The 16,378-nt window shown below is 36.3% G+C and overlaps 1 long non-coding RNA gene across 1 annotated transcript in view; it reads right to left on the minus strand.

Annotated features, from left to right (window-relative positions):
- LOC105511865 overlaps positions 1-9,040 on the minus strand; it is a 12,324-nt gene extending 3,284 nt beyond the window's left edge. Inside the window, exons 1-2 of the long non-coding RNA XR_001001780.1 lie at positions 8,855-9,040; positions 3,864-4,027 (exon numbers count right to left, since the gene is read on the minus strand). This is a non-coding gene — a long non-coding RNA (uncharacterized LOC105511865). The remainder of the gene's footprint in view (positions 1-3,863; positions 4,028-8,854) is intronic.
- Positions 9,041-16,378: the final 7,338 nt, after the last annotated feature.

The raw sequence follows: 16,378 nt of genomic DNA on the forward strand, positions 1-16,378 counted from the left end.
TGCCACCTTTTCTTTATCCAGTCTATCATTGATGGGCATTTGGGTTCATTCCAAGTCTTTGCTATTGTGAATATTGCTGCAATAAACATACGTGTGCATGTGTCTATCGTAGAATGATTTATATTCCTTTGGGTATATACCCAAGTAATGGGATTGCTGGGTCAAATGGTATTTCTGGTTCTGGATCCTTGAGGAATCACCACACTGTCTTCCACAATGGCTGAACTAATTTACACTCCCACCAACAGTGTAAAAGCATTCCTATTTCTCCACATCCTCTCCAGCATCTGTTGTTTCCTGACTTTTTAATGATCACCATTCTAACTGGCGTGAGATGGTATCTCACTGTGGTTTTGATTTGAATTTCTCTAATGACCAGTGATGATGAGCTTTTCATGTGCTTCTTGGCTGCATAAATGTCTTCTTTTCATAAGTGTCCGTTCATATCCTTTGCCCACCTTTTGATGTGGTTTTCTTGTAAATCTGTTTAAGTTCTTTCTAGATTCTGGATGTTAGCCCTTTGTCAGATGGATAGATTGCAAAATGTTCTCCCATTCTGTAGGTTGCCTGTTCACTCTGATGATAGTTTTATGCAGAAGCTCTTCAGTTTAATTAGATTCCATTTGTCAATCTCGGCTTTTGTTGTCGTTGCTTTTGGTGTTATAGCCATGAAGTCTGAGAAAGAATTGTATATATACAATTGCTCTAGAGCAACATGATGCTGAAGAAAGTCAGCAGGCCCCAAACCTACATTTTTTTTTCCTAACGGGAACCAAAACTTTTTTTTTTTCTGAATCATATTCCTCCCCGCTAAGGGTCCATCCACAGTGGCCACCCTAATGCAAGTCACTCAATATTACTTATTATAACTTCATTTTTAAAAGTCATAAAATGGTGTGATGAAAGTATATTATAGCTAATCAAAAATTTCTAGTGTAAAAAAGTTAGGTAAAGAAATAAATAACTTCAAAGAATTATGAAAAGAAAACAGTATTCTCCTAAACTGCTCCCCCTTAACACTACAAACAAATACCATATTAAAATTAGAACTATTCTAGTAAAAATTTCATTGACTTCGGATTTTGTTCTCTTAGTTTAACCAGGAATTTATTTTATTTATTTATTTATTTATTTTTTATTTTTTATTTTTTTTTCAGACGGAGTCTTGCTCTGTCGCCCAGGCTGGAGTGCAGTGGCCGAATCTCAGCTCACTGCAACCTCCGCCTCCCGGGTTCACGCCATTCTCCTGCCTCAGCCTCCCAAGTAGCTGGGACCACAGGGGGCGCCCGCGACCTCACCCGGCTAATTTTTTTTTTGTATCTTTAGTAGAGACGGGGTTTCACCGTGTTAGCCAGGATGGTCTCGATCTCCTAACCTCGTGCTCCGCCCGTCTCAGCCTCCCAAAGTGCTGGGATTACAGGCTTGAGCCACCGCACCCGGCCTAACCAGGAATTTAGAAGAAAAGGAAGTCTCTGAAAGAGAGTTTAGATATTTTCTAAAAGTGATAGAAGTTTCCTTCTGTTAACACAGCGTACCAATCCTTTGACTCATTTAAGTGATTTATTCACTTAAAAATGCATGTCCCTTGGAAGGCAGAAAACACATTTACTAGATCTATGCAGCAATGTGAAATGTCTATAAGTTTAAAGATGGGGGTATGTGGATGTATACATAAGGTAATTTTATAAAAGTACACAATTTGAATTTTTAATAGAAAGTTTTTAATATTAATGTTGATTTTACTCAATATCTGCTGTCAGGGAAGTGTAACTGATTCTTTTTGTAAAATATATACACAGTTTATGTGGTGTTACTTTGAGATGTTATGAAGTTTTTCCCTAAATTATAACAATTTCATTATTTTTTATCATGTTTTCTTCCTGGGTGATTTTATTTCAAAGGGTTAATGGTTCATCCATGATATCCTTTTAAGAAAATATGAGTAGACTGGGATGAATTACTTGGCTGCATTCTCAAAACCCACTCAGACTTTAAAAAAAAAAAAACAGGTCCTACATAAACCTGCCTCCTCATCAAAACCACACAGTGAATAAATTTAGGATTGTGTTCACAGATGGCAGTTCATGAAATCACTCAGCACCAAGTGCAGAATGTTCTCAATGGCTTGGAAAATCAGAATGAACAATGCATCACCAAAGATGGTGGTTGTGCTGGTCTAGATTTTTGAATTGTACAGTGTTAAAAACTCTACAAAATAGGTTTGCAGGAGATGTTTACAAGTTTCTTTCGTATATTGTATTTACATTTTAAAGTTTCATCAGGACTTTATAAACATCCTATGTTTTTAAACCCCACCCCAACCCCCAACACAGAGGGCCTCCCTCACAGGATGGAAAGCAGAGGTTTCCATTTCACAGCTATGACGTTAACCATGAAATGGGGCCTTCTCGAAGGGAGACACATGGCGGTGGACTTACAACTGATATACTTACCATTTAGGAGTGAACTAAATGCTAGTTAAATGGAAGCTATTCATGCTGTGGTGGGGTTTAGGTCAGCTTGGTCACTTTTTATGACATTTTAAAATAACATTCTTGTAATTTGCATTGAGGGTTGATATTATCTATGTGGACATTTGGGAGGCTGTAAAAGACAAAGGGAAACATTCAGATTCAGAGTTGAAAAAATTTTTATGTACACCCTATATAGATCTAATTCTAAGCCTACTGGGGAAAAAGTCACATACTTTACACAGAAAAGTTATAAACATTTTATGAATAAATATGCTTAAAAATTAAGTTAGTTTATACTTTCCGGATTGTTTTCCTTTCTTTTCTACATGCATATAGGATGAAATCTCATTTGAACATGGACTTTAAATAGTGAGGTTAGTCCACACAATAAGGTTAATATTAAGAAGAGTGAATAATAGCCAGGTAACTACAAATAACTAAATTCATATTGTTTTGTTGCTGTTGCTTTTAGAGACAGGTTCTCACTCTGTCACGCAGGTTGGACTGGAGGAGAGTGGCGCAATCATAGCTCACTGCAGCCTCACATGCCTAGGCTCGGGTGATCCTCCCTCCTCAGCCTCCCAAGGAGCTGGGTTTATAGATGCATACCACCATGCCCAGTCTAAATTCATATACTTCTAAAAACACCTGCACCACGGGCCATGAACTATTCTAATCACTTTATATTTGCTATTTCTTTTAATACTGACATAACCCATGAAAAGTAATAAGCTTCTCCTGATTTTTACTATTGAGGAAACTATCTTAATGCAATGAAATGACTTTTCTAACAGCAAGGAGCTCTTCAGTGGCAGAGCCAGAACTTGGATCCGATTCTGTCTCAGTAAAAGCCTCTTCTCTATGCTGTATTTCTTCTCATAAATGTCCTACAACATATGTATCAAGCCTAGAACCACTTTTTCATTATAGATATATTTAAAGTTGAAGAATTTAGTAGAATCTTACCAGATCTCCAACATGAACTAGCTTAGGGATTAGAATTTAACCACAGACTATAAGGGAAAATTGCGATTTAACTTAAAACCCCAAATGTCATACAGAAATAATAAATTTGTTCATAGCCTGAACTGAAATCTATGCCTTACTTTCTAGGAAAAAAATCATAGATTTTCTACATGTTAGCCACGAGTCAACAAAACATGTCTTATTTTGAAGTGACTCACATAGTATTACCTTCAGGTATGGTACCAGTTTTGACTCTAAGAATATAACATGCTGAGGTGAATACGTGAAGAGACACATAGCTCATGGGGGGAAAGCGACCTTTCTTTCAAAGCTGTCTCCAGAAGATACCATTCACTCTGCCTGCCCTCAAGGAGCAATTGACTGTACTGGTTATAGTAGGAGAGTTGTACTCTAATGTCATACCTCGAGAACTTTGACAGCAGGCAGCCGTAGCATACACTCCCCACACCCTTCATCCCTCATCACCTCTCACTCCTCCTTCAGATTAGCTATAAAATATGTGGGGACCAGTACAAAATGAAGACGTAGGGTTCCGAGTTCAAAAGTTAGTAAGAATTTCAAGACAGCTAGAACAGAGCATCAAGTTAAGTATATTGGTTCATTTTCACACTGCTGTAAAGAAATACCCAAGACTGGGTAATTTATAAAGAAAAGAGGTTTAATTGACTCACAGTTCTGCATGGTTGGAGATGCCTCAGGAAACTTACCATGATGGGGGAAGGGGAAGCAGACACATCTTACATGGTGGCAGGTGAGAGAAAGAGCATGTGGAGGAGGAACTGTCCAACACTTATAAAACCATCACATCTAGTGAGAACTCACTATCATGAGAACAGCATAAGGGAAACTGCCCCCATGATCCAATCACCTCCCACCAGGTCACTTTCCTCCATATGAGGGTACCATGGGGATTACAATTCGAGGTGAAATGTGGGTGAGAACACAGAGCCAAACCATTTTTCAAACCAAGCATGAGGCCTTCCAAGCACAGGGCCTCAAGTGATTGCACAGGTCTCATATCCATAAATCTGGCCTTATTCCCCTTAACAACATTCCTGCAGACACATGTGATGCCTGCTGGCCTGGGGTGACCTTTATTCCCTTTCAGTACTACCTTTGATGTTTCTTTCGTGTGTTTTATCTGGATAATATTGTTGGCAATATGTGCCTCCTAAGAGTAGGTTTGGTGTCCTCACTCAGCAACTGTCCCATTTGGCTCAGGATGCTCTGTCTTCAACAGTCAAGGCCAAGAACTCATTCTGACATCACAAAAAATGTGTGACATGTTATCCACAAGTTGATGATCTAGTGTAACTACCTGAACTGAACTCATGGAGATAAAGTGCTCTTTCTCAAGGTTCAATTTCACTCGAAGCATAGATGATTCACAAATATGCAAATTTGCCTTTTGTTTGCTTGTTTTCTCAAAACCAAACACATTTATAACAAAAGATACCAGCACAATATGGCTATTAATTCTCTTCCCTTCGTAAGTTCAAAAAAATGCCACAGAACGTACTTCATCTGCTTAGCCCTCTTTTTGTGTTTCAAAGGCTCCCCACCAGTAGAACCACATGATCATTTGCACCATCTGTGCATGGAGAGAAACACATTATTATCCAAGCCAATACTGAGGGTATTCTATCAAGAAAGGAACCCACTCATCAGAGAAAGGTTATGCAGAAAAGCTCCTGCCAGAAAACAGTTTCCTCCTCTCTCTCTCTCCCTCATTTGAAATTCATGAAGATGAAGTGCAGCTTTTGTTTCCCATCAGTGAGATGAGCCTTAATACACTCTTGCCAAAAGCAAGCTAACAGAGTAATTGTTTTTCATCTAAATTGCATGTCCAACCTGCTTAGTCTTCAAAGAACATAGATGCTACAGCTTTGATACCCAACTGCAGAATGACAAAGGAGAGGGCACAAGGCACATGGGCATGATGAGAATTTTTAATCACCCCCTATCTGTCAGCAAGCCCTGGAACTCTGGGGCAAGAGGAGAAGAGAGTAGATTATTCGCAAGGTGGATAAGGTTCCATATTTCATTCAAGACCAACTTCTTTTTTTAAAGGGAGAAAAAAGTGATTTAGAGGGAATTAAGATTCCCCAAGGTGTTTTTAATCTCTTTTCACTCCAGGGCCAGGTGCCTCATGTAGCACTTAAAAGGGTTTCAAAAATGAAAGCAAATGCCTAGAACACAGAAAAAGATATCCATCTACACAAAGCATCTGCCTTTGTTTAAGAAAAAAGTAGTTTCAGCTTTATGAACTTCACATCTAGACATTTTATAATTTTGATGTTACAGTTCTTATAGACTTTTTCTCCATGAACACTACATCCAATACATAGAGGCAAAAATCATTAATATTTAATATTTTTTAATATATCAAGTATCCTTTACGTCAATAAGTTCATTTAATTGCACATAACTGCAGAGTGTTTGTGAGGAGGTCTATGTGATGTGAATAAAAACTGCCCAAAGAAATGGAATGAACAAATCTGCATCCACTACCATCTCTTGCAGGTGGAGATACTACCTAAAAGCTGTGTGACTCTCATCATTGATCCCTGGGCCTCATTTTGTAACCAGGTGCTGAGACAAAACATTTGATTCTGTTTATTGTGTTTGTTCCACTTAATTTAATTCTTTTTGCCTGGTTTAAACTTCCATTTTCTAATTACATTCGTAAGCTCTACAGGGACTGGAGTGCTACAACACCTTTGCTTGCACTTAGAAAATGTGGACATAAACCAAATTACTTCCACAGCTGTCAGTAAATTGTGCTACTGTCCTATATCATCTAAACATTAGAAATTTTTGACCGCAGGCAGCCCAGTGATAGAAAGTATCTCCCAGCATGCTACCAAATAAGAGGAGACAAGCAAGTCCATCAGGCTGTGAATGTCAGAACAGAGGAAAGTGCTCCAGTTGGAGATGGGGGTATTAGTGTCAATTCCACCGCTAAAGGAGCTGTACAGCTGAGGCCAAGTCATCTAAATCCTCAGGGCCTCAGTGGTACCTGTAAATTGAGTCTCAAACCATCTCCAAGGTTATTCTTCCAGTGCTAAAAAGTCTGCAATTTCAATCTCTGTGCTTTCCTTTCTTAATAATCAATTTCAGTTTTGGAACAGAAAAATTTTCCTAAAGTGAAAGTTTTGACCAAAAAAACCAACTTAGATAACTTTAGCTTTTACAATGAAGACAATACCCTACCATCATTAAGGTATTATTGAACCCTGGAAGCACTGACATTATGTAATGACTTTGAACATAAAATGGCAATTTACAATGGTCATACTGTACATCTGTTTGTCTAGATACAGACTGAAAAGAGGGATCTTGGATATAGATGCTTACCTGAGACCTATTACCTGGCCTGTTGTAACACATTTAGAAATGCTGTAAGAAATTTTTGTGAAACTACTCCATGATTTTGAAGCTTGATACTATACCATCAAGATCCAAGTATTTCCCAAATACCCAACTCAGCTTATGTATTCATCAGGAAGTTGAGACTCTGTTGTATTTTTTTAAAAAAACAGTTTAAGCAAATAAGGGTATTTGCTCACTTACATAATCTAAATTTTCAGGTGTATCACTAACTTTAGGCATGTCGAAATCCAGACACTTCTCATTGCCAGGGCTTGGTCTCTGACTCTTGACTGTTTCCTCAAATGATTGCTGCATTCTTAGGCAGACTTTTTGTATACAGTGGCAAAGACAGCCCCTGGCACCTCTAGGCTTAACTGGAGGGTAGGCAGGAAAAGAACATACACCAACTACAGATTAATTGATCTCAATAAACCAGAGTAAGCGAAGCCAGTTGGTATTGTCTAGAGATTAGAGAGCTAAGCTGAAAGTTTACCAAGGAGGCAATATTCTCATGGCAGCTCATAGGGATGGAGTCTCCATTTAGAGTCCACTAAAATAAACTATTTCATTTTAATACCAACCTCCTCTAAGCCTGATACAATGATATTTTTAATGAATATGGTCACAAAATTCCTTTACTTTGCCTCAGTTTGCAGAAAAATAAATGATACATACTACAAGTCAATAAGTACAATGAAAAGTGAATCTTTAGAAGTCAGAGATTCTAGTTCTGACTCTAGCAGTTTGAAAAGTCATTTAAACTCTCAGTTTCATCACCAGTAAGATGAAAGTGCTGAGTAAAGTAACCTAAGGCTTGTTTAAAGTCTTGAAATACGAATCCATGTAGTGCCGACCTGGCTATTTTAATGTTTCAGGTTTGGGTTTTTGCTTTCTTGCTACCATTTGTTCCTCGACAAGAGAAACCTAATCGCTCAGAATTCTGAGAGACATTGATCACTAAATAGGTCAAAAACATCCTGCAAGAGATGAAAGCATTCACAAGTTTTGCAGAAGGTAAGTAGATAAGCCAATAGCCCATTATTTTGAACACTTTGGCCTTCACAGGAAAACAAGCAAGCAGTCAACCCCAGCTTCAATACAAGCTGAGTGCCCATGTATTGATCTTCTGTCTGACTGGGTCATGGGAGTGCTGGTGTATATTAAGTAGAAAAAGTACTGAAAATTACATTAATTCAAATGGCTAAATCAATATTTAACAATGCAGTTAGTGGTAGTTGACCTTAAATGCACCTTTAATAAAACAAAGGTGATTCAGGCCAGCCTCCAGCATATGCCATTCAGAAATATGAATTAATGCAGAACAGATACGTTAAAGACCTCTACTAATGCAGATGCCTCTGCAGCTTGGTCCGACTGCAAGGAGAAGTTCAAAGCCACTCTTAGCACAGGCAATTCGAATTTTATTCATGTGATGTTGTGTCTTCATTTATCACATTCTCCCTGTCTCAAGAATCAGACAGCCTTGATCTCAGCACATTTAAAAGCAGAAAATGGATTTCTACAACTATTTCCCCAGCAAATTATTAGTAAATCTTTCGTGATAGCTTTGTAACCTTGAGCACTTTCTTTGTAAGTAAACATGGATGTTACCAGTTGTTACCCTAGGAGCCCTATCTTACTATATGATTTGCATATATTTGCATATAAACATATCAGTTAGTACTCCACTTGCATTAAAGATTATTGAAATAAGCTTGCTTATATTAAAGAGAATGTAAAAAAGAATAAAATAAGGAATCAACAGAGGCAATCTCGTTAAGATGTCAGAATCATCTCAGATGCTATTAGCTATTATATCCGGCTCACCCCCCTACAGATGTGAGACTTTTTTAAATTGCCTTGCCATCCATAAAATACCTTAAGCTGTACAGCATTTTAGTTATCACTGCCAAGGACTTGGTGACAACTCTAAGGGAAAGGTCAATGTAAGAATCTATTTCAATACACCTAAGGCAGCAGGAGACTCTGTGGCATTCCCAAAGGAGCCCAGGAAAGTTTACCTGATTTTGTGACCTAAGATGCTAGTGCCAAAGGCACCATTTCCATTGCATCCTGGTTTGGCTGCAAGGACAAATGTGTGATAATTAGAAATCTCTCCTGAGACACTTCCCTTTGATTTGCTGTTTGGTGATGGCTACAGTTTCTCTGCAGCCTTGCTTCTCTCAGGTCTGTCTGCTGGTTACCATGGCAATGTGGCTCAATGCAGCCTATGAGCTAAATCAGCATTCTGCAGTATCCAAGCTGCTGGCGGTAGAACTTGAGAATTGGGCAGAAAGTTTCCAGGCTGAATGTAAACGCGATTGCTTGAAAATATGATCATACACTTGAATGGGAAAAGGGACATTCCCCAGAACAAGATCACAGCTTATCATCAAGGATATGGAATAAACACCCTATCTGCCTTAGAGCCAGCCACAAGAGTTCTGGACAGGGAGAGGGTTGGCAATATATGTTAGACTTTCTGGCTAATGCTGGAACTCAAACAGAAGTCACGTATGGCACAAAGATAGCCAAGCAACAGCTTAGCTCCTAGGAAGTCCCTCTGCCTGGGGCATTCCACATACAAACCATTAGGCACACTCAACTTTTCAGTCTCTTCAAAGGGTCAAAATACTCTCTGAATTTAAGAATAATTGTAGACTAGTCAGGAGAGAGGATGTTTAGAGTGTGAGAATGAATTCTCACCTCCAGCATGGGTTTTGGGAAAGCAAAAAGAATATTTATTTTATAGTCATCCTGGAGTTAGGTAAAGGAAGTAGAAAGTTGGTCTTTCGTCTTAATTATCATGTCTCCTAGGGTCATCATCCTTTACTTGTCCAATCTAAATCCAACATCCGCACAAAACTATGGAGTTCAGGTTACTTGCAAGTTTCCTGAGATATGTATTATGTAATTTTTAGGATGAATACATCATATGTCACACATACAAATATGTGGATTATAGTGAATTAAAGATTAATAATTGTTTACCCATATATTTATCATACTCTTTAAGAACCAGATTATAAATATCTTTGAAGCCCTAGAACCTCCATGTTTAATTCCCCTTCCCTGTCACCTATTGAGGTGACCTTTACACTGAACTCTTGTGTTTATTGTTGCTTATCTTGAAAGTTTTATCACAGATGTATGTGTTTCTAAACAACAAACCTCTAGCCACACAGATCAAAAAAAAGAAGAAGAAAACACAGATTACCAACAGAGGATGCCAGGGGATACCACCAGAGACTCCAGAGGCATCAATAGTGCATTAAGGAAACACTATGAACAACTCTAAGCCCATAAATTTGACAACTTAGGTGAAACGGTCCAATTCCTTGAAATATACGAACTACAAAAACTCACTGAAGAAGTAATAATCTCAATTATCTTGTATCTATAAACAAATTGCATTCTTTGTTTAAAACCTTCAAATAAAGAAAACTTTAGATCCACACGACTTCACTAGCAAAATCTACCACATATGTAAGGAAGAAATAATAACAACCCTACACAATCTCTATCAGAAAATAGAAGAGAAGGGACCATTTTCCAACACATTGCGGATCCAGCATTACCTTAATATCAAACCCAAAGGTATTACAATAAAACTACAGACACATACCTCATGAATATAGATTTTTACAAGTACACAACAAAATATTAGGAAATCAAATCCAGCTATACATGAACGGAAAAATACATGATGAGCAATTTAGGTTTGCTCTAGGGATGTAAGCCTGAATCAACATTTGAAAAAGATGACAACGAATGTTGGCAAGACAACTGGAAACTCACACATTGCGGGTCGGAATGCATAACGGTGCAGGAGTACGAGAAAATAGTTCGGTAGTTTCTTAAAAAGTGAACCCATATAATCCAGATTTCTCACTTCTAGATAGGCACCCAGAGAAATGAAACCCTGTGTTGACACAAAAATTTATGTAACTGTTTATAGAAAAACTGGAAATAAGCCAATGTCTTTCAACACAAAAATGAATAAACAAACTGTGGTACATCCTAAGGAACAACATTCAGCAACATAGACAAATCTCAGACGCATTGTGCCAACATGGTTTCTAAACCTTAGCACGATTACACTTCAGGCCAGATAAATTTGTATTGTGGGGAGCTGTCTTGTGCATTGTAAGGCATATTTGCAGGCATCACTGGCCTCTACCCACTGGATGCCAGTTGTGTCTCCCTCCCTATGCCAATTTAATCAACCAAGAATGTTTCTAGATATGGCCAAATGTACTGTTTAAGAACCACTGTGCTAAGTGATGGAAAGAAGGCTGGCTCGAAAAAAATACGTACTGTATAATTCTATTTGTACATTCTGGAAAATGCAAAATTCTAGGAAAGGGTTGGGAATAGGATGAGGGTTTGGGTAGATGGGGCAGTACAAAGGAATTTGGGGGAAATGGAACAGTTATGTATCCTGAATGCAAAGGCTGTTACACAACTCTAGGCATTTGTCTGAACTGTATGCCAAAAATAAAGCTTTAATTTTACTATAAGTAAATTTTTAGATGTTTTAATGTAAAAAAAAATTTGTAACTCAAACACTTATATGCTTATCCTGTTTGAGGAATAAAATACTAAGAATATCTTTGGTCAGCTGGACATGGTGGCTCATGCCTGGAATCCCTGCACTTTGGGAGGCCAAGGCAGGCGAATCACAAGGTCAGGAGATCGAGACCATCCTGGCTAACATGGTGAAAACCCTATCTCTACTAAAAACACAAAAAAATTAGCCAGGCGTGGTGGCACGTGTCTGTAGTTCCAGCTACTCAGGAGGCTGAGGCAGGAGAATGGTGTGAACCTGGGAGGCGGAGCTTGCAGTGAGCCGAGATTGCGCCACTGCACTCCAGCCTGGGTGACAGTGCAAGACTCCATCTCAAAAAAAAAAAAAAAAAAAACTTTGGTCTTATCCCACTCCCCTGCCACCCATGGAGGTGAAGCTTTATAATGAGCTTTTATGTTTATTGTCCCTTGATTTTCATTAATGCCTTACCACATATGTATTATGTCTAAACAATATATTGCTTCTTTATAAGCTTTAAATAGAAAATGCTATATTTGAAAAAAAGTTCTGTGTACTATTGAAATTAAGTTGTTATTAATCCAAACTAGATTGTTTTAAGTTAAGATAATAATTTTAATCCCTGGAAAAACCACTAAGAAAAAAACTTGAAAACTATAGCAAAAGAAACAGCAAGGAAATTTAAATGGTGCACTAGAAAATATTTCTTTAACACAAAATTTATTGGTAGAGGACAGGTAGTAGAGAACAAAAGGCAAAAGACGTGCAGACAAATAGAAAAATGGTAGCTATAAATCATTCCTTATTAGTAATTACACTAAATATAAGTGTATTAAACACATGAATTAAAAAGCTAGAAATTGGAATGGAATTATATAAAAGATTCATCTTTTGCAACCTACAAGAAATATACTTGAGATTCAAAAACTTGAGTACTTGAAAGTAGAAGAACAGGAAAAAATACACCATGCAAACATTAACCAAAATAGGGCTTGAGTTGATATACTAATATTAGTCAAAATATACTTTGAGACAAAATTTTTAAGAGATAAGTAGGGATTTTTATAATAAAAGGGTCAATGCATCAAAAAGAGATAACAATTATAAATGTATGTGTACCTAACAATAGAGGCCCAAAATACAAAAGGCAAAAGCTGACAGAATTGAAGGGAGAAATCAATAATTTGACAATAGTTGGAGACTTCAAGACCTCCTTTCAACAATGGACAGAACTAGGCAGAAGTTCAACAAAAATAGAAGTATTGAATACCACCATAAAACAACTAAACCTAACACACATCTGTAAAACATTCCACCAAATAGCTGAATACATTCTTCTCTAGTGCACAAGGAACATTCTCTAGGATAAACCATATTTAACTCAGAAAACAAACCTCAATAAGTTTTCAAGGATTGAAATCATGCAAAATATACTCTCCAACCACAGTGAAATAAAAATTAGAATTCAATAACAGAAGGAAATTTGGGAAACTCACAAATAGATGTAAATTAACACACTCGTAACCAGTAAGTTGAAAGAAAGACCACGAGAAGTTAAAAAAAATACTTTGAAAGGAATAAAAACAAATAGTATCAAAATGTATAGCATACAGCTAACACAATATTCAAGGCAAATTTATAGCTGTAAATGCCTGTTAAACAAGAAAAAAGATTGCAAGTCTACAACTTTGTTATGCACCTTAAGACACTAGAAAGAGGAGAGCAAACTAAAGCCAGAATAAGCAAATAGAAGGAAAAATCAGAGCAGAAAGAAATGAAGTAGAGAAAAATAAAGGCAGAAACATCAACACTTCATAAACTCTTCCAAAAATTAGTAAAGGAGGGAGTATTTACCAATTTGTTCTATGAAGCTAGTGTTACTCTGACACCAAAATCAGACAAAGATATCACAAGGATACTATAGAACGATATTGTTCATACAGACACAAAAATCTTTAACAAAATATTAGCATACAGAATCCAGCAGCATATAAGAAAGATTATACAGCATGACCAAGTGGGATTTATCCTAAGAATACAAAGTAGGTATAACATATGAAAATCAATAAACATTAAATAATATTTACAAAAAAAGATTACATAATTATCTCAATAGAGGCAAAAAATTATTTAATACAATCCAAAACCCTTTCATAATAAAAGTGTTCAAGAAATTTGACAAGAAAGATGTAAAAGACATCCATACTGTAAAGAAGATCTTATTCACAAATGACATGATATTGTATAAAGAAAAGTCTAAGATATGCATTCAAAAAAAATTAGAATAAACAAGTTCACAGAATTGCAGGATACAAGATTAATGTGCAAAATCTTATTTCTAAACACTACAAATAAACAACTCAAAAACAGAATTAAGAAAACAACTCCATTTATAAAAGCAGCAAAAAGAATGAAATACTTTGTACTAAATTTAGCAAAAGAAGTGAAAGTCTTGTACATTGAAAACAACAAAATTAAAAAAATTAAACACCTAAATGAAGAGACATCTCATGTTCATGGATCAGAAGTTATTACTGCTAAGATATCAATATTCCCCAAACTGATACGCCGAGTAAATGCAATATCTATCAAAATCCTGCCTGTCTTTTGGGAAGAAATTGGAAAGTTGATTCTAAAATAATATGGAAATGGAAAGGACTCAGAATAGCCAAAACAACCTTAAAAAAGAAGATAAAAGGACTCATACTTTCAAAATCCAAAGCTACAGTACAGTACCGTACAGTACAGTACAACAAAGCTACTGTAATCAAGACAGTTTGGTACTGACATAAGGACAGACGTAGAGATAGAATAGAATGAGAGTTCAGTTATATGCCCTTACCCTTATAGTCAATTGATTTTTAACAAGAGAACCAAAGCAATTCAATGAGGAAAATAATAGTCTTTTCAATAATTGGTGCTGGGACAACTAAATATACACATGTAAACAAATGAAGCTAAATCCCTATCTTAAAAAGTAATTCAAAACCAAATATAGAAGCCAAAACTATAAAATTCTTAGAAGAAAACGTAGGTGTGAATCTTTGTGTCCTTGAATTGGGTAATGCTTTTTCTGTTATGACACCAAAAGCAGAAGTGACAAAATGAAAAATAAATGGAACTTAACAAACTTAAAAACATTTCTGCTTCAAAGGACGCCATTAAGAAAGCAAAGACAAACCTCAGAATGAGAGAAAATATTAACAACCATATATCTGATAAGTAACTTTTATCCAGATATAAAAACTGATATGCAACAATAAAAAGACAACCCAATTTTAAAATAAGCAGAGAATTCAAATAGGAATTTCTTCAGAGAAGACATAACAAATCCCAATAGGTACATGAAAATACACTTAACATCATTAGTTATCAGGTAAATGTAAGTCAGAACCATAAAGAGATATCACTTCAAACTCCCAAAAATAGCTGTAATCAAAAGATGAACAATAACAAGTTTTGGCGAGCATGTGGACAAATTGGAACCCTCCCTCATTCATTACTAGTGAGATTCCAAAATGGTACAGCCACTCTGGAAAGCAGTGTGGCAGGTCCTTACATGTTAAACATAGAGTAACCATGACTCAGCAATTCTCCTAAGAAGTGAAAACATATGTCCACATAACTTGTACGTAACTGTTCATTGTAGTATAATTCGTAACTGCCAAAAAGTGGAAACAACCCAAATGTCCACCAATTGATGAATATGTAGATGAAATGTGTTATACACAGTGGAACATCATTAGACCATAAAAGTAATGAAATACTGATACATGCTACAGCATAGATGAACCTTGAAAGCATGCTGAGTGAAAGAAGTCAGATACAAGATGCAACATAGAAAGTAGGTTAGTTGTTTCCTGGAGCTAGGGGGAGGAAGGAATGGGGAGTTATTGGGTTTCTTTTAGGGGCATGAAATATTCTAAAACTAGATAGTAGTGATGACTACACAATTCTGTAAGTATATCAAGAATTATTGAATTGTAATTTCAAAAGTTAAAGGGTAAATTTTATAATATGTGAATTATATCTCAATAAAGTTGTTATTCTAAAAAAGAATAGACTCGTTATGCTTCATTATGCTTACTCTTAGGTAACAGAAAGGAATTAATCAGGTCAACTCTAAAAGGATAGTGGTAGTAATTCATCTTAGAGTACATTAGGAATGTAGAGAAGAATGGAAGAGCTAAGGTACTTTAATTCATTTTTAACCGTTAAATATACAAACAACTCAAAAACTACAAGAACCTCATTTCCTTTTAATAGTTTAGAAATACTCTCCACTGATTTCCCATTTCTCTAATAGCAGAAAATGTCCATCTTCAAAAAGAAAAATGTCCCTTCTTTAATGGTCTTTAAACACAAGATAGTTTATCAATAATTTGGAGATTGTTTCAAACTAAAATGCTTAGAGATGAGTTGCAACTAGTTTACTTTTATAGTCATGCCCAATCAACAGCCTATATATCTTAGCAGTTCTTGAAATTTAGAAATAATCAATTAGACCAGAATATAAATTTCTGAATCAAAAAGCCTTTTGTGTTACATAATGAATATACATTCATTATGCACCAGAAATTACAAACTCAAATTTCTACAAGGTCTAAGCAGGCTACCAATCTTGGTAAAGGGGGCCTAATACAGTCTGTAATGGCCAGTATTCAGCTACAGCAGGTGGATGCCATGCAAGAGTGTGGATCCAGTGTTATCAAATCTACCTAACTTTCAAGACAAGCTACCAATCCAGGTATTTATGTATTAAAAAAAAAATCTAAAAAATAAGAAATTCAGAAAATGTTTAAATATGAAAGCCAACAAAAAGATACCTCAACACTATGTTGAATAGCAGTGGTGAGAGACAGCATCCCTGTCTTGTGCCAGTTTTCAAAGGGAATTCTTCCAGTTTTTGCCCATTCAGTATGCTATTGGCTGTGGGTTTGTCATAAATAGCTCTTATTATTTTGAGATGCATTTCTCTGTTTACAGATGACATGATTGT

Source organism: Colobus angolensis, unplaced genomic scaffold, assembly GCF_000951035.1.
Source record: "Colobus angolensis palliatus isolate OR3802 unplaced genomic scaffold, Cang.pa_1.0 Scaffold206, whole genome shotgun sequence".
Classification (NCBI taxonomy): domain Eukaryota; kingdom Metazoa; phylum Chordata; class Mammalia; order Primates; family Cercopithecidae; genus Colobus; species Colobus angolensis.